The sequence below is a fragment of the Narcine bancroftii genome, chromosome 3 (genome assembly GCF_036971445.1).
Source record: "Narcine bancroftii isolate sNarBan1 chromosome 3, sNarBan1.hap1, whole genome shotgun sequence".
Taxonomy (NCBI): Eukaryota; Metazoa; Chordata; class Chondrichthyes; order Torpediniformes; family Narcinidae; genus Narcine; species Narcine bancroftii.
This window is the reverse complement of record NC_091471.1, coordinates 361440104-361466202: the sequence shown is the minus strand read 5'-3', so window position 1 is coordinate 361466202 and position 26099 is coordinate 361440104. Positions and strand designations below refer to the sequence as shown.

Here is a 26099-nt window from a genome sequence, read left to right as displayed (position 1 = left end):
TACCCATTTATTTAGTGTTGTTCCATCCATAAGCTCCAGTAACAACTCTAATCTTTCCTTCCTAAATGTATTACATAATAAAAGGAATGAAATTACTTTTTGAGATACTTTCATTTTTTGATGTCAGTCTGCTTTTCCACTTGAAATAATCGACTTTTTAAGATTACACTTGAAAAACAATCCGAAATGTTGTGTATACGTATCAGATAACTACTGCTCCAGTAAATACTGCAGAAATATCACTATTGAGGTAGAAACTTTGAAGTAAAGAAGATCTGAAATTGAGCTATACTTATTGCAATGTAAAATAAATTGCATTTAACTTCACTCAGTTATCAATGGCAATTAGCATTTGCTGTCTCAACATGTTTTCCTTTAACTTTGAGGCAAAAAACCCCAGATTTTGTAGATGCCCACTGCTTCCATCGAGCCATGGTAGCTCAGAAACAGGCCACTTGGCCCATCTAATCTGTTCTGTGCTATTATTCTGCTTTGTCCTGTTGACTTGCACCCAGACCATTGCCCTCCATTCCTCTCCTGTCCATGTACCTATATAATTTTTCCTATCCAAAATGAACAAAAGCTTGTTTTTTCATTCGAACTAGAATAAGATACATAAATGGTTCTCTCTTTTCTTGCACTACGACTGGATTACATACAGGCTCCCATTACATCTCATGTCACCCCAGAGTACCAGCCACCATGGACGGTTTACCCCTATCATGTTTATTCAAATATAATTATATGTAGAAGTAAGCTGTATGGGTTGACAGCGAACCATTCAATACAGTGCTGGAGATGGCAGAGGGATTTAACCATAGCAAACCAGTTAGCTAATATCTTTCTTCCCTTATTCATAAAATCTAAAATAAAGAACTTCACAACAAGAGCAAAGCAATCTTACTTCCTCCATCAACAGCAATTATTTATTTTGTATCGATTGCCTCAATTTAAAATCACAAAGGAATTTGGTGTTTTGTGGTAGCACCATAGTCCATACATTCATATTATAACCATCTTACAACAATAATATATATTAAAAAAAATAATAGTGTATGAAAAGTAAGACAGTGCCTTTGGTTCATTGATTATTCAGGACTCTGATGGCAGCAGGGAAGAAGCTGTCCCTGGGCCAATGAGTGCTCGTCTTTAGGCTCCTGTACTTTTTCCCCAATGGTAGCAGAGTGAAGAGGGCATGGCCTGGGTGGTGGGGTCTTTGAGGTTAGAGACTGCTTTTTTAAGGCTCCGCCACATGTAGATGTCCTCGATGAAGTCAAGTCTGGTGCCTGTGATGTCACCGGCAGAGTTAACAAATCTCTGGAGTTTATTCTTGTCCTGAGATTGAGTGTTTCCATACCAGACAGTGATGAAACTAGCCAGAATGCTCTCCATGGTACACCTGTAAATTTTTCAAGAGTCTTCAGTGACGTACTGAATCTCCTCAGATACCTCACAAAGTATAGCCGCTAGTAGGCCTTCTTTGTGATTGCATCAACATGGAGGCTCCAGGACAGATCCTCGGAGATATTGACACCCAGGAATTTGAAGTTCTTGACCCTGTCCACTACTGATCCCTAGATGAGACTAGGTCATGTTTCCCTGACGCCCTCTTGAAGTCCATAATCATCTCCTTGGTTTTTCTAACATTGAGAACTAAGTTGTTGATGGGTCATCACTCAAAGAGCTGATCTATCTCCCTCCTGTACACTTCCTCATTGCCATTTGTGAGTCTACCGACAACTGTGGTATCATCAACAAACTTGTAGATAGTACTGGAATTGCGCCTGGGCACAGAGTCAGGGGTGTATAATGAGTAGAGCAGTGGGCTAAGCACCTGTGTTGATAATCAGTGAAGAGGAGATGTTGCTTCCAATTCATACTGACTGTTGTCTTCCAAAGAGAAAGTCAAGGATCCAGTTGCAGAGGGGGGTGCAGAGTCAAGAATTTGTATCTTCTTGACCAGCACTGAGGGAATAATGGTATTGAAGGCAGAGCTGATCACAAAGGCATGATTCCAATGACATTAACAGGCTCATTTTATAATTCTCTTTTCAGAACAAATATTGGAATTTGTGCGCAAAGAAAAACAGAAAAAGCAGGAAGCCTCAACGTCAGCCAGGAAAGAAAATGAGCTGATCTCTGGGTCAACGATCCTTCAGCAGACCTGAAAAAAAAGGAAATGACTTTATGCTTTAGTTTGAACGGGGGATGTCTGTGATGGTTTGCTGACCAAAATTGTTATGGTGACAATAACTTTAAAACTGGCAACTGGAACAAAATAATGCAGAAACAATATATTGAAATGGCAAGGTTTATAAAATCACGAAGGGCATGGATAAAGTAAGTTGGTTTTCCCCAGGATAGAGGAATGTAAAACCAGAGGGCTTAGATTTAAGAAGCGATGGGAAAGATTTGAAAGGACCAATGAACAAGCTGCCAGAGGAAGTGGTACTGGCTGGTAGAATTGTAACATTTAAAAGTTACATAGATAGGAAAGTTTTAAAGGAATATGGACCAGACATGGGACATAACATGGGTAGACAACTTGGTCAGCATGGACATACGTGCTTCAGTCATTGTATATTCTGTTTGACTATACAATGAGTGTATGCTGTATGAGTTCATCCTCCTCATTATAGCTTAACTTCTGCAAATAACAGATCAATTCCATGTAATATTTTATTATTTTAGTCTCAAAACTGTTATTCTGAATCTTTGCCGTTTCGCTTCCAAGGTCCGTCGCCCTGGTAAGCCCAGATCTACCTGCTTTCACCTTTTCTAGTTTGGTTGTTTCTTCGAGCAAAGATAATGTTAGCAGTTAAATCACTGACTAAATATTGTAAATAAATATGCTGCTTGGAATAAAATCAAGAAATTTAACTTGCTTCAAGTATCCCCCAATAATTACACTGGACAAAACATTTTAAAAAGGTTTGTTTCCTAAAAAAGGGAGGGATTATGATAGATGACTTCAAGCTGAACACAAAGGTCATTCCAGATTTGCTCTATCACGTAGGGAGTTGGAAAAACATTAAATTAACTTTTATTGAATTTAGCCTGTTGAATCACATAATGACGCTGACACATTGCGTTAGTTCAACTGACCTAAAAATGTTTTGCCACTGATTTTTGCTCAGCATCTGATGCCTCTCATGTCAGTGTCCAGCAGTAGTCGGCCAGCACTGATGGATTCTAGTTGCCCTGATACTGCTTTTCCATCCTTGCAATGTTCTGGTGACTCCACCAAGATCAACAGGGAAGAAGTCCAAGTGTAAATGCCGAATGAATTTTCAATGCATGTTATTCTTCATGGTTTTGTAGACTTGAATTAGACTTAAAATATGTCAGGAAATCACAAAAATAGGTTATATCTTAAAAGTGGTGTATGTTAGGAAAATGTTAAGGTGATAAAGGTGGGAGATGGACTTGGGGAAAAAGATTCAAGAACAATATTGGTCAAAACGGTGCTGATAATATGACATCATTTAATAATGTCAGATATAGATTGGTACAATGCAATTTTATGAAGCAATTGTACCTTACACCGCCAAAATGACACAGTTTAAAATCTGAAATTCCGGACTCACGTTTTAGGTGTGGTATAAAGAACGGAACATTTATATGTTCAACCTGTCTCTGTGTGAAAGGAAGATCCTTTTGGCAGGACTTGGCAGCAAGTTTGAGAAAAAAATATAGAAGTGGATTTTCCATTGGAACCAGAACTGTATTAATTGAGCACCTTGTAGTTATTGGCACAAAACTCTCAAAATATCAAATCCAGTTAGTGAGGATTGCACTAGCTGTAGCCAGGAAATATATCGCTGTTACATGGAACTCTGACTCCTCTCTCCCCCCCCCACCCCCCACCGACTGACTACACACTGAAGTATGGAAAAGCAAAGTTGTCCCCTCCACCCGGAAAAGATCACATAATCTTAGAAAGAAATATGACATGTTTGTTAAAATATGGCAACCTTATTTGAATCATACTGGCTTAAGGATATAATTAACTTTCCCAAAAAAGTTTTAATAATATAATGAGGTTAATAGCGTGAAATCCTAAGAATCAAGACCTGGACTAATTGAAGAAGATATGCTCAAACACCCCTTTCTTTATGTTAACAGTTGTGGGGGAGGGTGAGATTTGGGCAATTATATGAGACTGTAATTTTAAAATACTATTTATATGATGTACGTCATAATGTTCTATACGAGTCTTGGAGGTTTTGTGATCATAAAATCAATAAAATGCACCCAAAAGTGCAGAGACCTTGAGCTGTGCTCAGCCATGCCAGTAGATGGAGATCTATGCCACCTTGGGCTATTGCCCTAATTGGGAAGGATTTAACAGTGAAATCTGCTGTGAGCTCACCTTCGGCCGTCAGGTTGTGGCCAGGGCAGCTGGAATTTTTAGTGCGGTCACTCCTTGTGAGTCTCAAGACTGCATTCTGGAGAACATGCTGAGAAAGGCAGGAATGAACAGTTCAGCAGGCTGCAGTTCTGTCCTGTGCAAATTAAGTGACAACTCTTTCCTTCTGTCCCATGTCTTGTCGTTGACATCTTCAGCAACAAGCTGCTGCAGGATTGTTAGCTGAAGAATAAATTTTGAATTAAAGGGAGTAAATGAACATCAAATCATATTAACAAGTGTAACATTCCTCTCATGAAACAAATTGTCAACTTCTGTCATATTTTTTACTTGATTATTACAAGCAACTCCCATGAGTATTCCTGGTGATACATCAACCTTTGTGTGCAATAAAACCACCATTTAAAAATATCCACAAATTGAACAGTTTTGTCAAAAAAATAATTTTATATGATTTCTGGAGTCAACTGCGATGATGGATCTTGCTCTCAATTGCCGTGCCTTTTGTTTTCATTCCGCACCTATTTTTCCTTCATCGGTTCTGCCGTCCCATTCCTTCACTTCATCTCCATCCATGGGCACACTCCATTGCCATTGATTGCATTCTTAAGAAAGCAATTCTTCATGTGTCATCCAGCAATGTAGCATATATTGCAGAGGAGTCAGTGGACAATTTCAGAGCTCAGCATCCAGTGGCTATGCCCAACACATTATAAGACAGGTGACTGGGCAACAATTAACCACAGGTTGTGACAATGTTTTTTCAGTATACAGTTGAGCTCTGCAATAATCCATTGCCCTTTGTTGCGGACAAAGAAGAACATGTAACAAAAATAAATGAATTTTGCTGATAGTGACTGAGAAAATACTGGCATCTATAACGAAGACATGTTAGCCAGGCAGGATTGAACGAAGTCAACATGAATCGGAGAATATCTTAAAAATCTGTAGGTGAGTTTGTTTTTGAGGTTGTAGCCAGCAGAGAAGATGTGAAGCGCTTGGATTTTCAGAGATAAGGCGCCACAAAAGAGATCATTAAACAAAATTAAGGATCATGGAATTGGGGGAGGTAATATGCTTGTGTGGAATGAAAATTGGTAAATGGATAGATACCAGAGTCCAAATAAAGGATTAATTTTGAGTTCGAAAGTTGTGTCTGGTAGGTCTGGCACTCCCAGCTGCTCACAATTTCCAGCGAAGAATTAAATGAGGGAATCAAGTCCAATATATTCATATTTACTAACGATACGCGCCTCATTGGCAATGTGGCGATCAGAATGACACAGAGGCATCAGGGGGCTATGGCCAGAGCGAATGGGCAAACAGACGATGTATGGAATATAATGTGAATAAATATAGAATTATCTACTTCAGTCCATTAAATAGAAACAAAACACTATTTATAAATAATGGCAAGGTGTTGATTTTCACAGGGTGTTCTTGCACATGAATCACTGCAAGTTAATCTGCAGTCACACTTAGGAAAGCAAATGGCAAGTTGGCCTTTTACTATGTTTAGTGATGTCTCACATCAGTTATGCAGGGTGTTGATGAGATCATATCAAGGTTGTTATGTACAGGTCTGGTCTCCACACTTATGGAAGGATGTACTATAATAGATGAGTTTTTTTTTGAAAATGTGACCAAAAAGATTTTTGAGGGCACAGCGGTAGATGTTATATATGGATTTTAGCAAGGCATTAGATAAGGTTCCACATGGCAGGCTACTGCAAAATAAATAGAAGATTGTCTTCATGGAAGAAAGCAGAGGGTGATGGTGGTAGGTTACATAAAAATGCAGGAAAAACTCAAAAAGTCACATACTGTATTTTATGGAGCAAAGATAAAGATATGTAATGAAAATTTTGGGTCTGACCCTTCATCAAGGAACAGTGAAACCTCATTAGAACATGGTAGTTGGGATCCAAGATTTCATGCCAATTTACAGCCGAGTGGCGGAACAGGTGCATATATGTCAGAGTGCCCACGGATAATCAAACCCAAATATTACCAGTTTTCGTAGGATCTGCTATCTATAACTAACAATTTCAATGAAAGAAAGCAAGCGCATTCATTTAATATTGGGATTCTGAATTTTAATCAATTTACTTGCAAAGTTTGGGGTCCACAGACACCCGCGCTATAAGCGATTCTGCGGATTAATGAATCACGTTCTACCGAGGTTTCAGTGTATAAGCAAACATAGGATAAATAGCAAATTTTTGGATAGTCAGCATGGCTTTGTGCATGGTAGATCATGTTTAATGAATCTTATAGAGTTTTTCAAGGAAGGTATTAAGAAAGTAGATGAAGGAAAGGCTGTGAATGTTGTCTACATGGACTATAGTAAGGCCTTTGACAAGGTCCCACATCGGAGGCTAGTTCAGAAGGTTCAGACATTACATATCCATGGAAAGGTTGTAAACTGGATTTGAAATGGGCTGTGTGGGAGAAAACAGAGAGTAGTAATGGATGGTGGCTTCTCAGACTGGAGGCCTATGATTAATGGTGCTGGGACCATTGATTGTTGTCTATATCAATGATCTGGATGATAATGTGGTAAATTAGATTAGCAAGTTTGTTGATGAAGTTGAGACTGGAGGCATTGTGGACAGCGAGGAAGGCTTTCAAAGCTTGGAGAGGGACCTGGACCAACTGGAAAAATGGGTTGGGGAATGACAGATGGAATTTGATGCAGACAAATGTGAAGTGTTGCATTTTGGAAGGGCAAACCAAGGTAAAACATACACCAGTAAATGGTAGGGCACTGAGGAATGCAGAGGAACCAAGGGAACTGGAAATATAGATACATAATTCCCTGAATGTGGTGTCACAGGTAGACAGGGTGTACATAAAACTTTTGGCATCTTGGCCTTCATAAATCGAAGTATTAAGTATAGGAGTTGGGATGCTATGTTAAGATTGTATAAGGCATTGGTGAGGCCATATTTGGAGTATTGTGTGCAGTTCTGTTCATCTAACTGCAGGATGGATATCGGTAGGATTGAAAGAGTGCAGAGAAGATTTACTAGGATGTTGCCAGGTCTTCAGGAGTTGAATTACAGGGAAAGATTAAATAGGTTAGGAATTTATTCCTTGGAGCAAAAATAAAATGAGGGGAGATTTGATAAGGTTTACAAAATTATGAGGGATATAGACAGAGTAAATGTGAGTAGGCTCTTTCTACTTAGATTTGGAGAGATAAAAAGAGAGAATATGGCTTTAGGGTGAAAGGGGAAAAGTTTAAGGGGAACATTAAGCAGAACTTCTTCACTCAGAGAGTGGTGGGAGTATGGAACGGGCTGCCATCTGATCTCAAATTATATGTAATTTTTTTCCAAAGGAGAACAACTTTGAAGCTCTGCATGCCACCTTAACATACCCAAAGATGTATCAGATTTCCAAGTCATTGCAATACATTTCCTTGCAACTGCTCAAGCTAATTTAACAAATTCCAATTGGTAAACTGATAGCTTTAATTTAGGTCTTGTTCCTTCAAAATTCCTGAATAAAAATAAATCAGGACTTTGCAGAAAAACAATTCCTGTAACTTGTTCCAAAATATTTCATTAATCTGTCCAAAAAAAATCTTACCTTGGGACAAAACCAAGTGGAATGTTAAAAGAGATCCTACATCTACACCACTTCTAAAACATTGATCAATAAATCTGATTTCAATCTATTGAATTTCTGTGATGTAAGATATAATTAATGTAAAAAATTATATTGGGCTAATCTATATCTAACATTAATAATATTAGTCATACAGTCCTTGCATAAATCTTCCCATATTTGTTGATCAATTATAATAATTCAAATCTATTTCCCACCTCTGTCTCGATCTGTGAAGTCCTTGTTTGGGAGTTCCTGCGTGTAACAATGAATATATCATTCAATTCCTCTCCTCTAATAAGAAGATTTATTTTGGTGCAACTAGGCAAAAATGTAGTTGGTCCAAGCTTATCCTTTAAATATACTCTTAATTGAAAATAATTTAAAAATGTATTATGTGGTATACCATATTTATTGCTCAAATGACATTAATTGACCCCTTTCAGTCAAATGCCTTACTGAAGGCCATATAGACAATATCTACTGATTTCATCAGTCTTGTTTATCTCCTCAAACTCAATCAAATTGACTGGGACCATGGTATCCAAATTTGTAGATCTCTCAAGGTTGCCTTGCAGTTGATTAACTGATGGTAGTCAAGAAGGTTTGTGATATGATGGCCTTCATTAGTCAGGGGATTGAGTTCAAGGTAATGTTGCAGCTCTATAAAACTCTGGTTAGACGGAATATTGTATTCTGTTCTGGAGGCCTTATTACAGGAAGGATGTGGAAGCTATGGAATGGGTTCAGAAGAGATTTACCAGGATTTTGTCTGGGACTGGAGAATGCGTCATATGAGACAAAGTTAATGGAGCGAGGGGTTTTCTCTTTGGAGCGAAGAAGGATGAGGTGACTTAATAGAAGTCTACAAGATTATGAGAGGCACAGATAGGGTGGGTCTTAAAAATAAGTTTTAAAATGGTGACTGGAAGGGAAAAGGTGGGGCTGCATTCCTTTCTTCTTATCAGCTTGGGAGCTGACGAGAATCTCCTTGTTGGATAGAGTGGTGTGAAACTAACTGATGAACCTGAGAGGATCTTAAGGAATATGTACTTCTATGGAGCAGTCTATTCGAATGTTCCAGAACCTTGAGATCAGAGACTATAAATTAGGTGATATCGTAAGCCACAAGTTAGTTACCTTGGTAGTCAGTTAGCAGCTTGTGGCTGTTCTTCTTGCTGTTACGGAGTTCTCAAGCTTTGCGAAATGATTAAAAGTTTGTTTATGCAGCTGTATTTGTGTTTGCTTTGGAGCAACCTCGGGTCCAATTTAAGAACTCAGCATCTGTGCAACGCCACAGTCTTTGATTTTAAATTGTTTTATTGCCACTTTGTCCTGAGATACAGTAAAAAGATTTACTGTAAAAGGTTTTGTGTGCTGTCCAGGCAAGCCAACTCATACTATAGCCTATAGTGGCTGAGCCTTAGCATCCTGGTCACTGGTGCTGTGGCATTGTCCCCATGCAAACAACTCTTGTAGCCTGGGCTCTGCCTCTAGTCTTTGAGCACCTCTTCAGCTTCCATAATAATGACACCCCTGCCTAACCACTGCTCCCGCTCTTTGTCTCTATGTGTCTTCTTCTGCCTTCCAGTTCATTTAATTAATAACCCCTATTGTGGACACACTCACATCTCCTCACTTGTCAGGAAGGTGCAACGGCGACTGTACTTTCAGGGAAGACTGAAGGAGGCAAGGCTACTGGCGACCATTATGTCTACCTTCTGAAGGAGCTCTATCGAGAGTGCCAGGGCTGGCTGTATCACAGTGTCGTACAGTTGCTGCAGAGAAATGGGTCAGAGATCAATTCACAGGACCACATGAGAGGATCACTCGAGTCTTCCTCCCCCTCCCCCTCCATCAATGTGATCTACTAGGATCGTTGTCTGAAGAGGATGCACAAAATCATTGAGGACCCCTTCCACCCTGCACACAGCATCTTTCAGATGCTCCCATCAGGGAAGAGATACAGGAGGATCAGAGCCAGCACCCACCAGGCTGAGGAACAGCTTCTTCCCCACGGGCAGTGAGAACGCTGAACGACCAAAGGAACTGCTCATACTAACCATCCAAGGCTCATATTAATGAAACATTATATTTTTTTGGATGAAATATTTATCCTGCATATGTATTGTTTGTCTGTATGTGTGTTATGTGTGATTGTGTATTTCACCGAAGACTCTCTAAAACCTCTACACATGTACTTTGGAGAGCATTCAGGCTGGGTGCATCACTGTCTTGTACCAAGGTGCCAATGCTTAGGACAAGAAAAATCTCCAGAGGGTTGTTGTCCCAGCCTGCCACATCATGGGCAGTAGACTTCAGTCCTTTTCAAGGACATCTGCAAGAAGGTGGTGTCCAAAGAAAGCAGCCTCTATCCTCAAGCATCCCCACCACCTAGACCACACATGTCAAACTCAGGCCCACGAGCCAAATTTGATATAATTACATTTGGCCCACAAGATCATATCAAATATGTATTAGAGCTGGCCGCCGCACCAGTATAGCGCATTCACAGCTAATACTACAAATCCCACAACACTTTGCAAATGCGTTGGCACCGCCCGTCAGCCCGCTAATTGCCCCCACCTCCTCTCTTGACTTTCATTAGGCATCTGCGACCTGTCACCTAACTCACATGTAATAAACCCTTTACAAAAAATGGCCAAACGAAAGACAGAAAACAGGACCTTTCAAGACAGGTGGGACGCAGACTATATGTTCATCATTTTAAAAGACAAACCTGTTTGTCATTGAAGCAAGTTGCTATTTTCTTGACTTGTTGGCTTGTGAAAAAAAAAACATTTAAAAGGAGCTTAAAGGCTATAGAGAAATATTATTTATTGAATATTTTATTTCTCATTTGTTAATGCTTCTTCTGGAAAGAGTTTAACCAAAACTATTACTAAACATTTATTTTAATAAGAAAAAGTTTAACATTACATATGTTGAAAGAAGAGAAAACATGCAGATGTTGTTGAAAATTTTCAATGAGTATTTAGTTTGGCCCACGACTTAGTCCAAGTTTTTAATTCTGGCCCTCTGTGAATTTGAGTTTGACACTCTTGACCTAAACCATGCCCCCTTCACTCTACTACCATTGGGGGAAAAAGTAAAGGAGCCTAAAGACCCAGCTGCACAAGGACAGCTTCTTCTCCGCTGCCATGGGATTCCCGACTAATCGATGAACCAACGATACTGCCTCATTTTGACTTTTTTTGGGGTTATATTTATTTATTGTTGTAAAGGTGGTTTACAGGAATGTTTGGACTCCGATTCTGCTACAAAACAATGAATTTTGTGACTTGTTCATGACAATAAATTCTGATTCTGCAATTTTTGCTCTGAGGACTGGTTTGTATTTAAACAGTCAGATGACAATAAACTTGACTTGACTGTGTGTGTCTTACCTCTCTGCACCTTCTTTAGCTCTACTTCAAAGTTGCTACATTAGTTTAGGCAAAGCACCACGCTGGAGAAACTCAGCTGGTCAAACAGTGTACTTTATATAAAGTCTGCAGACTTTCGTGTTTTACTTTTCCTTGCATTAATTTGCCTAACGCAGGCAAATGTTGGTACATTAGGACTAAGCTTCACTGCATTCGCAGCGTCCGCTCCCAGTTTTATATCCTGTTAGTTTGCAACGCTGTTGTCTTCATAAATGATTCGCGAGTGAAGCAAAACGGGAAAAGGTGGGTCTCGCAGTCCTTGCAACACTGAGGCAGCGCGATGATTCACGTCGCCGCAGCCGCTGTGCAGAAAACAAAATCCTTTTATTGAAGATTTCAGGGGGGGCGGGGGGATGTGCGGGGTAGGGGTTGGTCCACTGCGGGAAGCTCACTGCAATTCCTCACCGAGGCAGGACCCTGCTGGCAGGGACATTGGTGTCAGGGATATTGCTGGCAGGGAATTTGGTGGCAGGGGCATTGGTGGGAGGGACATTGGTGTCAGGGATATTGTTGGCAGGGAATTTGGTGGCAGGGGCATTGGAGGGAGGGACATTGGTGGCAGGGATATTGTTGGCAGGGAATTTGGTGGCAGGGGCATTGGTGGCAGGGATATTGTTGGCAGGGAATTTGGTGGCAGGGGCATTGGTGGGAGGGACATTGGTGGCAGGGATATTGTTGGCAGGGAATTTGGTGGCAGGGGCATTGGTGGGAGGGACATTGGTGGCAGGGATATTGTTGGCAGGGAATTTGGTGGCAGGGGCATTGGTGGGAGGGACATTGGTGGCAGGGATATTGTTGGCAGGGAATTTGGTGGGAGGGACATTGGTGGCAGGGATATTGTTGGCAGGGAATTTGGTGGCAGGGGCATTGGTGGGAGGGACATTGGTGGCAGGGATATTGTTGGCAGGGAATTTGGTGGCAGGGGCATTGGTGGGAGGGACATTGGTGGCAGCGATATTGTTGGCAGGGAATTTGGTGGCAGGGGCATTGGTGGGAGGGACATTGGTGGCAGGGATATTGTTGGCAGGGAATTTGGTGGCAGGGGCATTGGTGGGAGGGACATTGGTGGCAGGGATATTGTTGGCAGGGAATTTGGTGGCAGGGGCATTGGTGGGAGGGACATTGGTGGCAGGGATATTGTTGGCAGGGAATTTGGTGGCAGGGGCATTGGTGGGAGGGACATTGGTGGCAGGGATATTGTTGGCAGGGAATTTGGTGGGAGGGACATTGGTGGGAGGGACAGTGGTGGCAGGGATATTGTTGGCAGGGAATTTGGTGGCAGGGGCATTGGTGGGAGGGACATTGGTGGCAGAGATATTGTTGGCAGGGAATTTGGTGGCAGGGGCATTGGTGGGAGGGACATTGGTGGCAGGGATATTGTTGGCAGGGAATTTGGTGGCAGGGGCATTGGTGGGAGGGACATTGGTGGCAGGGATATTGTTGGCAGGGAATTTGGTGGCAGGGGCATTGGTGGGAGGGACATTGGTGGCAGGGATATCGTTGGCAGGGAATTTGGTGGCAGGGGCATTGGTGGGAGGGACATTGGTGGCAGGGATATTGTTGGCAGGGAATTTGGTGGCAGGGGCATTGGTGGGAGGGACATTGGTGTCAGGGATATTGTTGGCAGTGAATTTGGTGGCAGGGGCATTGGTGGGAGGGACATTGGTGGCAGAGATATTGTTGGCAGGGAATTTGGTGGCAGGGGCATTGGTGGGAGGGATATTGTTGGCAGGGAATTTGGTGGCAGGGGCATTGGTGGGAGGGACATTGGTGGCAGGGATATTGTTGGCAGGGAATTTGGTGGCAGGGGCATTGGTGGGAGGGATATTGGTGGCAGGGATATTGTTGGCAGGGAATTTGGTGGCAGGGGCATTGGTGGGAGGGACATTGGTGGCAGGGATATTGTTGGCAGGGAATTTGGTGGCAGGGGCATTGGTGGGAGGGACATTGGTGGCAGGGATATTGTTGGCAGGGAATTTGGTGGCAGGGGCATTGGTGGGAGGGACATTGGTGGCAGGGATATTGTTGGCAGGGAATTTGGTGGCAGGGGCATTGGTGGGAGGGACATTGGTGGCAGGGAATTTGGTGGCAGGGGCATTGGTGGGAGGGACATTGGTGGCAGGGATATTGTTGGCAGGGAATTTGGTGGCAGGGGCATTGGTGGGAGGGACATTGGTGGCAGGGATATTGTTGGCAGTGAATTTGGTGGCAGGGGCATTGGTGGGAGGGACATTGGTGGCAGGGATATTGTTGGCAGGGAATTTGGTGGCAGGGGCATTGGTGGGAGGGACATTGGTGGCAGGGATATTGTTGGCAGGGAATTTGGTGGGAGGGACATTGGTGTCAGGGATATTGTTGGCAGGGAATTTGGTGGCAGGGGCATTGGTGGGAGGGACATTGGTGGCAGGGATATTGTTGGCAGGGAATTTGGTGGCAGGGGCATTGGTGGGAGGGACATTGGTGGCAGGGATATTGTTGGCAGGGAATTTGGTGGCAGGGGCATTGGTGGGAGGGACATTGGTGGCAGGGATATTGTTGGCAGGGAATTTGGTGGGAGGGACATTGGTGGCAGGGATATTGTTGGCAGGGAATTTGGTGGCAGGGGCATTGGTGGGAGGGACATTGGTGGCAGGGATATTGTTGGCAGGGAATTTGGTGGCAGGGGCATTGGTGGGAGGGACATTGTGGCAGGGTTATTGTTGGCAGGGAATTTGGTGGCAGGGGCATTGGTGGGAGGGACATTGGTGTCAGGGATATTGTTGGCAGGGAATTTGGTGGCAGGGGCATTGGTGGGAGGGACATTGGTGTCAGGGATATTGTTGGCAGTGAATTTGGTGGCAGGGGCATTGGTGGGAGGGACATTATTGTCAGGGATATTGTTGGCAGGGAATTTGGTGGCAGGGGCATTGGTGGGAGGGACATTGGTGTCAGGGATATTGTTGGCAGGGAATTTGGTGGCAGGGGCATTGGTGGGAGGGACATTGGTGTCAGGGATATTGTTGGCAGGGAATTTGGTGGCAGGGGCATTGGTGGGAGGGGCATTGGTGTCAGGGACCTTGTTGGCAGGGGTATTGGAGGGAGGGATATTGTTAGTAGGGGCATTGATGTCAGGAACATGGGTGGGAGGGGCATTTTTGGCAGGGGCTCGGTCAGTTCTCCAATCTGGTGACCTTCCGCACCTGATCTGACCGCAACCTTCGGGACGAGCTTGGAGCACAGCATCAATCGCAAAGTCTTCCCGAAGCTATCCGACAGACAGATGTGGAGGATGTTGAAGTAAGAGAGGGCCACCAGGAACGCGAAGAGCCTTCTCGGGAAGATGTTCTCGGGCACGGACAAGAAGACGGCATAGATGCTGAAGGTGTAGAAAGGGAGGCAGCAGATGGCAAAGTCCACCACTATTGCCACCATCATCCCGGTCATCTTCTTCTCTGCCCTGGCTGCCTCCGGGCTTGGTGATGATACCACGGTGGTTTTTTTTATCGTTACCAGCAACAAGATGTAACAGAGCGAGATGATGGTGAGAGGCCAATGAAGGCGGTGCTCCAAACAATGGTGGGCTCCTGTCAGATTTAAGGTGCATACAGTTAAGGAGTCATCCACACCCGAGTAGATTGCCAGAGGAATCACGGGCATGGAGGAGATAAACCAAAGGAGGACACTGACTCTCTTTGCCAGGGCAGGACTACGCCATCTGGATGATCTGATGGGATGGGCGACGGCCACATATCAGTCGATGCTCTTCACGGTGTCGCAGGAGACCCTGGTGAATTGGTTAATACCATCCAGGGCCACCACCAACCTGCACTTGAATTGGCCTAAAGGCCAGCGATGGAGAGCGACCTGCAACGCCAGAAATTCCAAAAGGAATTGCTCACTGTCCTCATCTTTCCATGTCGAAGAAGATCACCAAGGAATTGCCGAACAGTCCCGCCACACACACCAGGCAAGAAGAGAATGGGGACCAAGAGGGCATTTCATCCTCGTAACTTTCCGGCCACAGTCCATTTGGAGGCTTGCCTTTGGTCCAAAGAACTCCATTCCCACAGCAGTGGCGTTCATTTCCTATTAGAAAGAGCTCAACAAAATGATCCCTTGTTGTCACCACCGCAGATGGGGCAACTGTAACCGCTCACTCCACATTGGCTTCGACCTTTCCTTCTTCTGAATCTCTCCACTTCTGATCGTTGGTGTTTGGAGAGTCGGTTTCCAGAGGCATCTGCTCATTGCTCCAGGTCGCTGAATTCCTGTTCCCACAATCACTCTTCAATAGTTTCCAACGTCCCTGCTCTTGAATTGCTTCGTCAGTTGCCATCAGCGAAGGCAGGGGGTTCCTGTAGCGACTCATCATGTCTCAACGCAGGATTACGTTCCCTTTCAAGAACTTGTATTTGACTCGGTCGATCGATCTGATTCTCATCCTTGGTTCCATCCAGCCCGTCAGTGCAGCCGGATTTCGCGTCCAGTAAAAGTGGTGTACTGGCCATTATTGCTTGGTCAAGTCCGCCAAAGTGCTTGTGTACAATAAAAGGAGTTCTCTGACTCTAAAGCGAGCGATTTGAAAGGGGTCAGTGTTTTGCCCAAATTTTAATGAGGTCTATTCAAGGCAGCTTTCCCATAAACTGCACCGGACGGCGAAATCCAACACGGCGATGGACCTCACCTGGAGAACTCTCTTCTGAACTCAACACGAACACTTCACCCGATACTCTGGACCCAGCAGGAGAATCAAACTGCGTCGCTCTCGGTTCTCAAATCGTGTTTGCCACCCTTAAAGCAAAAGGAGATCCTCCACAAAATGCTTCACTCGCAGTCTTCAAACAACTTCAATGACTTCGGTCGGATGCTCTGTGGGTGGGGGCTTTTGGACAACAGTTTCAATCTTTCCGATTGAGGGATCCGCGGAAATCTCCACTTTTTTAAAGAATTAAAGATGATTTTTGTTTGTTTGCAGATGCGTCGAGCCATTCGGTGCCCCGGAATGTGCTCTATTCACGCCGGCTTCTCCAATCCGACCAGCGCTGAATTAAAGAGAGAGTAAGTGAAGAATGGGAATTTATCGGAGGTGTGGAATCTTCGGAGCTTCATCGAGGAGCCGGAGAATCTGAACCGTGTCTGGAGTTCACACTTTGTGAGTTCACACTTGGTTGTGCACCGTTTCCCCGAAGAATCGCCAGACTTCACAGAAGGGAGGGAGGTGCAGACTAATGAACGCTGTAAGCATGTTTACGAAATACAGGGTAAAAAAAAAACCCCAAAGTAATATTTAACCAAATTTTTAATTCCTATTCATTTTAAAACAGTTCATAACTCTTTCAACTGCCCTCCTCTATTTAAACAGAGTTTTTGCAAGACCCACAGTCGTTTGTGAGCTCCTCAAGAGGGCTGAAACCCGTAGGCACTTTCACTTCACTTGGCTTGTGTTTGTTACCGGATTCCAGCGAAGTCAGGAAACTCTTCGACTCGTCCAGGGTGGCAAAATATTGGAGCGCTTTGCAACTGGTTCATGCTCGGTCAGTCATTAACTTGCGATCTGAGCCTTGGATTGGTTTTTGCGAACTAACGCTTTAAATGATTTTGGGGGCAAGGTGAGCGCTTGGAGTTTGCCCAGCCATGCCACGATCACGTCGAATAGGGAAACGGGACTCGTCTGCAGGCGCCCCTATAGCACATACCGGGCGAATCCTTCTCCTGTTAGTGCTGTTGTCCATGCCAAGTCTCCCCCCCCTTCCCCCAACGTCCACTAGTTTCTCTGTCTTTTATCCACTGAACCTTTTTTGTTCGATTTGGAGGCTTGTAGGACATTCTCATGTCACACCTCTTCATTCTTTTATTGGCATTGCAAACATGAGCTTTTAAATGTTCACAGCTTCTTCTTCATCAACAACATTTTAAAATTGCACACGCCCACAGTCTCTTGTGTCTCCAAATGGAAATCAATGTTGTGGAAGGGACTTATTCACTGTACATCCAAGCCACAATTTGTTAACATTGTGTGTGAACCAATTAATTGGTTCTAAGAATAAAGTGAAGTAACGAGATTTGGTATGACCTGGCAAATTTTTAGAGTGGTGGAAAGTGTGCTGACTGGCTGCTAGGGGTACACCAGTACCCCTGAGCTTAAAGCTCTGCTAAAGGATGTTACAGGCTCCCCACTATCGAGAACATCTACAGGGAACGCTGCTGTCAGAGAGTAATCGGGGACTTTATTTAAGGAGTCTTACTTTTGCACTAAATTGATTTTTTTTTTACCTCTCTGTATTGCACAGTTTGTTCACATTTCTCTACAATGAATGTCTGACTTATTGGAGCTTCCCAGCTACATAAAGCACACTAATATAATTGTCCATTTAATTAACACATACCACTACAGCACTTTATACAATGTATGCAGATCTGCTCTTACTTTAACATCGAAGTACTCGAGATGGCAGAGGCCGACAGCATCGAATCCACGCTGCTGAAGATCAAACTGCGCTGGGTAGGTCACATCTCCAGAATGGAGGACCATCATCTTCCCAAGATCGTGTTATATGGCAAGCTCTCTACTGGCCACCGAGACAGAGGTGCACCTAAGAAGAGGTACAAGAACTGCCTAAAGCTCTTGGTGCCTGCCATGTCAGAAATAAAACTTCTCACACATGAGTCTCTTTAAAACTGATGACACGACAAGCTTTATTTACAAGTCTGCAGAGTTGGACTCAACTGGTTTCTCGCCAGTTAAGCCCCGATACATACAGTGCATTGATTTTTATACCTTTATTATTTGCCCTTCCCCTTCTTATTAATACTGTTTTAATTGGTTAGTATTACAAAAACATTCTAAGTATAACTGCATTATTAATGATCACGTTCGTTACGTACGCTGTGAACTCTACATTCACTGAATTCTGTTTCTCACACTTCTTATCAATCCTTTGTCTCCTGCATGTCTCTCACTATGACCATGAAAAGATAGGTTTAAAAAAACATATTCAGCAGCTCCTTCTGTCCTTGACTGCTAGTAAACTCTCTGTCCGTTCTGGCTTCCCTGTTTATGATTAATCATCACATTTTAACTTAAGTCTTTTTAACCTAAATTCTCTATATCACAATCCACCCCTTTCTCTCTTTAAAATGTGTTGAATATATGTATAGATATTAATGGGGATTCTAAGCTAGGGAAGAGAAATGTTTTATGATACATTAATCTCACGCTGAAATAAAAGTCTTACAGGGTCTCCCATCCCCCCTGGTTGCATAGCTTGTTTGACCATGGAAATCACTAGGCTGCGTAGACAAGGAATAATACAGGGCAAAATAAGTAGGAGGAATAAAATACCTCCGATGACCCACAAGAAGGTACGCCACCAGGTTCCTCCAAACCATTTGTCCATCCAATTAAATTGTGGGAAAGGATGCCAGGTTTGAACCGGTACATGGGACAATGTACGAATATTATCAGCGATTTTACGAACGGCTTTTCCATTATCATCAATCTGTAAGCAGCAGTTAGTCAAATTAAGTTTACCACATACACCTCCTTCCGTGGCTAGGAGATAGTCTAGGGCTAGACGGTTCTGATATATAGCAGAGCGCATTTGACCTTGCTGGGATGCAAGTAATTGCAGGGCTATAGCTGTTTGATTTGTAACAATTTCAAGCACTGCTTGTAAGCGAATTATACGATTTAACATATATATAGGAGTACGATAACCCCAAGATCCATCTTGAGCCCATGTAGCGGCTCCATACCCATACCCCCTTTCCCAAACTCTTTTAAGAACAGGATTTGATTGGTATGGTCCTGTGATGGTGGAAGTGGTACAATTCCAAAACTGAATACTGCTATTAGACAGGGGTAGGCAATTAGTTTTAAAAACAGTAGATAAGAACCAAGTCTGAGGTTTAGGAAACCAAGTGAAAACACCAGGTGAAATGCAAATCCATACAGCCTTGCAGGGACTTTCTCCTACTGGGTATTTGCCGGCTCGTGAGAGACAATAAAAACCAGAGGGGACGTTAGAGAGAGACCAGGTTTCTCTTGATCTCGTTCGGTTAGTTGTCCAAATGCGGGAAATCATGGTCAATGAATTGAGAGGTTCTCCCCACCAAGGCCATTGTTCTGACATCCGTGGACCCCCGCAGACCCAACAATTGGTTACATTAAAAGTTCCTGCAATTTTAGTTGCCAGATCTACAAAAAGGTTTTCTCCCCCAATTGCATTACCGAAACTTACATGGTTATTTGGATGGACTCGAACTAAGTCCGGCTGTCTTAAAGGGACAGGCAATTTCGAGTGTGGAGTGTAACTTCTCATTGGAACAGTACGTTGGTGTATGCAAAACCAGAGTCCATCAGGGCATGGTGGGCTTGAGTCACCTTTCCAACCGTTAAGAGGGAAAGGAGTGGTATTAGGAATCTGTATATAATGACCCATATTATTTCCTTCTTTTTCCACACAAGGGGTATATGGATGTTGGGTGGTATTTTCTGCCCAGCATTTCTCAGGAACTGAGGTATGGGAAATGAAATTACCTTCCTTTCTTCCCCAAATGTGGTCCTGAAACAGGACCACTGTATCTCTGCATTTCTTACATTTCACACCTGATAAAGACATAGGCAAACTAAGAAAAATCAAAGAACATAACAATAACATTGTGAATTAAGTCTTTTTGCGAAATCGTAAGGTAAGAGGTTTTTCTCCAGGAATACAAGTCCAATCTGAGTTCGTATCAGGGTCCTGTGGCACCTCTACAGGTCCCTTAAATCTGGATGCGTGTGTCCACCCCTTCTCTCTTGTTCGTGCTGCAGCTTCTGTAGTTAAGAGAACTTGGTATGGACCTTCCCACTGGGGCTGGAGTTTTTCAGTCTTCCAGGTTTTGATAAGAATCCAGTCTCCTGGTTCCACTTTGTGTAAAGAAAAGTCTAGAGGCGGTGTTTGTGCCAATAGTCCTCTCTTTCGTAAATCTGTAAGAGAGCGTGACAGTGCCTGTAAATAGTTCCTAACAAATATATCCCCTTCCCCCAAGGTGGGACACCCCTCAACTGTACTCCAGAAGGGAAGCCCAAACATCATTTCATAAGGGGACAGCCCTACATCTTTTCGTACGAATTCTTAATAAGGCTAGGGGCAGACACTTTATCCAAGGCATTTTAGTTTCCACCATTAACTTTGTCAATTGGATTTTTAGTGTTCCATTCATACGTTCGACCTTCCCTGAGCTTTGTGGATGCCAAGGGGTATGTAATTTCCAAGAGACCTGTAATGCATCACAAATCAATTGCTGGATTTTTGAAGAAAAATGTGGACCCCTGTCTGAGTCTATAGAATCCATTATACCATATCTGGGGATTATCTGCTCTAGGAGGAGGCGAGCTACTGTAGAGGCTGTAGTATTTATTGTTGGGAAGGCTTCTACCCATCGGGTAAAGTGATCTATTATCACCAACAGATATTTCCATCTTTGAACTTGAGGTAACTCTGTGAAGTCGATCTGGATACGTTGAAAAGGGCGTATGGCTAATGGTTGACCTCCCATGGTCCCTGTCCTCATTATCTTCTTATTAATTTTTGTGCATAGGTAACAATTTTGTACCTCTTGTTGGGCCAAGGTGTAGATTCCCTTACACACATAATCTCGAAGCACTGTGTCACATAAGGCTTGGGTGCCCCAGTGGCTCTGTTGATGCAGGTGTTTTAAAATATTGCGAGTTATTTCTTTATTTAGAACAGTTCTTCCATCTGGTGTTTTCCATGTTCCATCAGGTAACTGGCTTGCGCCCAGCTGATCCATGTTCTTTTCTTCCTTAGCAGTGAAAATGGGAGCTGTCTTTATGCCTTGCCTTATTGGGATTAAAGTCAGCAAACGGACTTCTTGTTGCATGGCTGCTCTTTTGGCTTCTTCATCAGCCAGTCTGTTTCCAATTGCTGTTGGGTTATCTCCCCTTTGATGGCTTGGTATGTAGACCACTGCTATTTCTTGGGGTAATGTTAAGGCTTCTAGAGTCAGAGTAATCATCTGTTCGTGTGCCAATTCCTTTCCTCTTGATGTAATTAGACCACGCTCCTTCCAGATCTTACCAAAGGTATGCACTACCCCGTATGCGTATTTGGAATCTGTGTAAATTGTTCCAATTTTCTTTGCCAGTATTCTGAGGGCTCTCTGCAAGGCATATAGTTCACAGGATTGTGCTGACCAGCTTCCGGGTAGTCTCGTGGATTCTACTACTTTCCAAGTATTTCCTTCTATTATAGCATACCCATTTCTTCTCATTCCGTCAACACATCTGGCGGAGCCGTCAATGTAGAATTCATATCCTTCTCCCAGCGGAGTATCGCAAAGGTCTTCTCGGGTCTTGGTCTGAAGATCTGTCAACTCGACACAGTCATGCTCCACCTCTTTCTCTGTTTCACTGCCGTATAAAAATTGAGCTGGATTGCAGCTATTAATTTTTGCAAACTGTAAATCTTCTCCAACCATTAAAATGGTTTCATACTTTAATATGCGAGAATCAGTCAGCCATCGATGGGCAGTTTGTGTTAATAAAACACTCACAGAATGGGAGGTGTACACAGTCATCTTTCCTCCAAAAGTAAGTTTACGTGCTTCCTCTACCAACAGAGCAGCAGCCGCTACTCCCTGGATACACGTCGGCCATCCGCGAGACACTGGGTCCATCATTTTGGAAAGGAAAGCTACTGGGTGTCGCTGACCGTCTTTTTCCTGTGTTAAAACTCCCACAGCTGTTCCTTGGTTATGAGTGACAAATAGCTGGAAGGGCTGTTTTAAAGAGGGCAGAGTGAGCACTGGGGCTCGTGTTAGGCGATGTTTCAAGTCCTCGAACCATCCTTCCTCCTCCTGGGTCCATTTCAATGGATAGTCATTTTCATTTGTCAGTTTATCATACATAAACTTCACCAAAGCTGAGTAGTCCTCTATCCATAACCTACAGTATCCTAAGAGTCCCAGGAATTGTCTTATTTCCTTCTTATTACGGGGTAAAGGCATTCTAGTGATTCCCGCAATTCGTTCAGGGGTAATCCGTTTCTGTCCTTTACTTATCTGGTGTCCCAGATATATCACAGTTTTCTCAACAAACTGTAACTTGTTTCTGGACACTCGTAGACCCTTTTTCCCCAGATAATTCAAGAGTCTAATGGTCTCTCTCCTCATTTCTTGTTCTTTGGGTCCTGATAATAGTAAATCATCCACATACTGCATTAGTTGGGAATCATCAGATTGTGGATAGTCCATCAGGATTTGTTCTAGCATTTGTCCAAACAGGTTTGGAGATTCAGTGAACCCTTGGGGCAATACAGTCCACCGAAACTGTCTCCGTCTACTTGTCCATGGATTTTCCCATTCAAACGCAAACATATCTCTACTTTCCTCTTCTAACGGACAAGTCCAGAAAGCATCCTTCAAGTCGATAACACTAAACCACTCATGGTCTGGGGGAATCCGACTCATAATAGTATAGGGATTAGGCACCACTGGGTGGCGGGTCTGAACAATAGCATTCAAACTTCTTAGATCCTGAACTAGGCGATAGGATCCATCTGACTTTTTTACTGGGAGTATAGGGGTGTTATAAGGTGACATGCATTCTTCTAATAGTCCGTCTCGTATTAAAGTCTCAATTACCGGCTGTAGCCCTTTTCTCCCTTCCAAAGAAATAGGATACTGACGTTTCCTTACCGGCTGATGACCTGGTATTAATGTGACATGTAAAGGTGGGATGTCCAGACCTCCTCGATTTCCCTCCTTATACCAGACTCTCTCGTCAATCTGCCGTTCATCCTCTTCCTTTAAAGCGCAGAGGTGGACTCGCACTTCTCCGTCCACAGGGAGAGCACCCAAACCTAGGAGAGCCTGTAAGTCCCTTCCTAGGAGGTTAAATCCAGCCGAAGGTAATAATAAGAGGTCTTGTACCCCTTCTCTTTCTTCCAGTTTCACTGTTACTTGGGGAATTATTGATACCATTCTGGGAGCCCCTTCTATCCCAGAAATTGTCAAATTACTTTTTATAGGCTCAGTTCCGATTGGCACAGTTATTACACTACTTCGTTCCGCTCCTGTGTCCACCATAAACACCACCTCTTCTCCCTTGGGACCAATTTTTAGTTTTACCAGGGGTTCCCTCTTATATTTGGTCCCTAACATTTGGAACCCCTGACACCCCTAATCTTCTTCCATAAGTTCGAGGGCACGCAATTCCCTCTTGTATCGGGGGCATTCCCTCTTAAAGTGTCCTTCCTCATTGCAGTAATAGCACTTAACGAACCTCCGGGGTCTTCCCTCTCTTGGATATTTTGGATTGTTTAGAGGAAGGTTTTGTTTTCTTTCCCCTCTGGATTCAGCATTCATCTGTCGGATAGTCTGTACCATAACCTTTGTCGCCTTCTTTTGATCTTCTTCTTCTCTCTGCACATATACTTTTTGTGCCTTTTTTAACAGTTCACTTAGGGGTTTTTCACTCCAGTCCTCCTCCTTTTCTAGTTTCTTTCTAATGTCTTGCCATGATTTGGAAACAAATTCAATTCGAATAAGCTGTTCACCCATTGGTGTACTAGGGTCCACACCAGCATACTGTTGGACATTCTTTCTCACCCTCTCCAAAAAATCAGTAGGGGACTCGTCTTTCCCCTGGTGGTTCCCAAATGCCTTGGTAAAATTGTGACCCTTTGGCACAGCCTCCCGTATCCCTTTAATTGTCCACTCTCTATATTGTCTCATACTTGCCAATCCCTCGGGTGTTCGTTTGTCCCACCTGGGTTCATTTAAGGGATATTTTTGTTCATGGGGTCTAGGGTCCCCAGGTTGTTCATATTCCCACATGAGGAGGGCAGCCCGTCGAATCATCTGCCTCTCCTGGGGTGAAAATAATGTTCCCATTATTGCCTGCATCTCTTCCCACGTATATGTGTTTGGTCCCAAGAATTGGTCAAGCTGTTCAGCCAGTCCTATAGGATCTTCCAATAACTTTTTCATTTCTTTCTTAAATCCCCGCACCTCTGTACTAGTTAGGGGAACATTCACATATCCCGTTCCCCCTCCCGGTCCTCCCATAGGAACTTCTCTCAGGGGATTTAGGTTTATTGAAAACTTTGATGGTCCTGGACCAGTCTGGGATCTTGTCCAGGGTCGGTTTACCGGTGGAAGTTTAGGGTCCGACTCCCTTAATTCATCCTTTTTATCCCGGCCCCCTTGGGGGCAATCAGATTCATCACCTTTCCCCTCCGGTAATAAGCTTTCCTCGGGCGCAGTAGGCACCGGGGGAATATAAGGAGGGGGAAGGTTGTCCAGAGGTTCCCATTTCTTTTCTCCTGCCACTCTCAATTTAAAACATTCTGTTAAGGATCCTGGCCAGGGAACCCAACAAAATGCATATGCTGACTCTTCTTGATTCACCTTTGGTCTCAAATTTACATATATGTTTAATGCTTGTCTAACCCAATCCTCATCAGATCCAAATTTCGGCCACCAGACCGAGGAACCTTTAATAGGTTGTTTTGACCAAAGGAGACAATATTGGACCATCTTTTTCTTGTTTTTGTCCCGATATCTTTTACTATCCCAATTTTCAAACATTCTCCCCAAAGGGCTGTCAAGGGGTACTCCCAGGAATTGTCCTGAATTTTCAGACGAGCCCTTAGATTTTGATCCTCCCATTTTCCCACCTAGATCTGTTTATCGTTGCTGAGGACCCTCTCGCTCTGGACCCTACTCCCTTCCTCTCAGACGCCTCGTCGGAGGTGCTGTCCCTCCTTCGGTTACCGCTGAGGTTTTCCTGGGGTTGACCCCTCTCTTCTCGGCACTTCGTCGGAGGTGCTGTCCCTCCTTCGGTTACCGCCGAGGTTTCCCTGGGGTCTATCCTAGAGTCCCGCGACAGGGTCCTCACACAATGACAAAAGATCTATACTTAATCTATTCCGTTAGGTTTTTATCCAAACAGGTGTATCCCGTTACACCTGTTACCCAATCCCCACACCACAATCGTAAGTCGTCACTTACCGGTGTCTTCCCGGGGATTGAACCGTCACCCTTCTCCTCTCCGTCTTGTCGTGTCACCCTGTCCGGATACCACTCGCTCAAGCCGCCCGAAGCGACGAGCAAGGGACTAGGAGCCGCTGAACTCAGCGGGGTGCACCGCCTCCGATGTCCCTCTTCTCGCCTCCCCTCACGGCCGGAGTGTAGATCCCGGACGAGCCCCCATTTGTCAGAAATAAAACTTCTCACACATGAGTCTCTTTAAAACTGATGACACGACAAGCTTTATTTACAAGTCTGCAGAGTTGGACTCAACTGGTTTCTCGCCAGTTAAGCCCCGATACATACAGTGCATTGATTTTTATACCTTTATTATTTGCCCTTCCCCTTCTTATTAATACTGTTTTAATTGGTTAGTATTACAAAAACATTCTAAGTATAACTGCATTATTAATTATCACGTTCGTTACGTACGCTGTGAACTCTACATTCACTGAATTCTGTTTCTCACCCTTCTTATCAATCCTTTGTCTCCTGCATGTCTCTCACTATGACCATGAAAAGATAGGTTTAAAAAAACATATTCAGCAGCTCCTTCTGTCCTTGACTGCTAGTAAACTCTCTGTCCGTTCTGGCTTCCCTGTTTATGATTAATCATCACATTTTAACTTAAGTCTTTTTAACCTAAATTCTCTATA

At 43.7% G+C, this 26099-nt stretch overlaps 2 long non-coding RNA genes and 1 pseudogene across 2 annotated transcripts in view; 1 reads left to right on the top strand and 2 right to left on the bottom strand.

The window, feature by feature from the left end:
• Positions 1 to 2825, top strand: part of LOC138759506 (uncharacterized) — an 8588-nt gene extending 5763 nt beyond the window's left edge. Inside the window, exon 4 of the long non-coding RNA XR_011354890.1 lies at positions 2056 to 2825. This is a non-coding gene — a long non-coding RNA (uncharacterized lncRNA). The remainder of the gene's footprint in view (positions 1 to 2055) is intronic.
• LOC138759507 (uncharacterized) lies at positions 966 to 26099 on the bottom strand. The gene is made up of 4 exons (XR_011354891.1): positions 25426 to 26099; positions 17834 to 20377; positions 4373 to 4591; positions 966 to 2164 (listed from the first exon to the last, which is right to left on the bottom strand). It is a non-coding gene; the product is annotated as an uncharacterized lncRNA (long non-coding RNA).
• Positions 11612 to 16564, bottom strand: LOC138759631 (somatostatin receptor type 5-like; annotated as a pseudogene).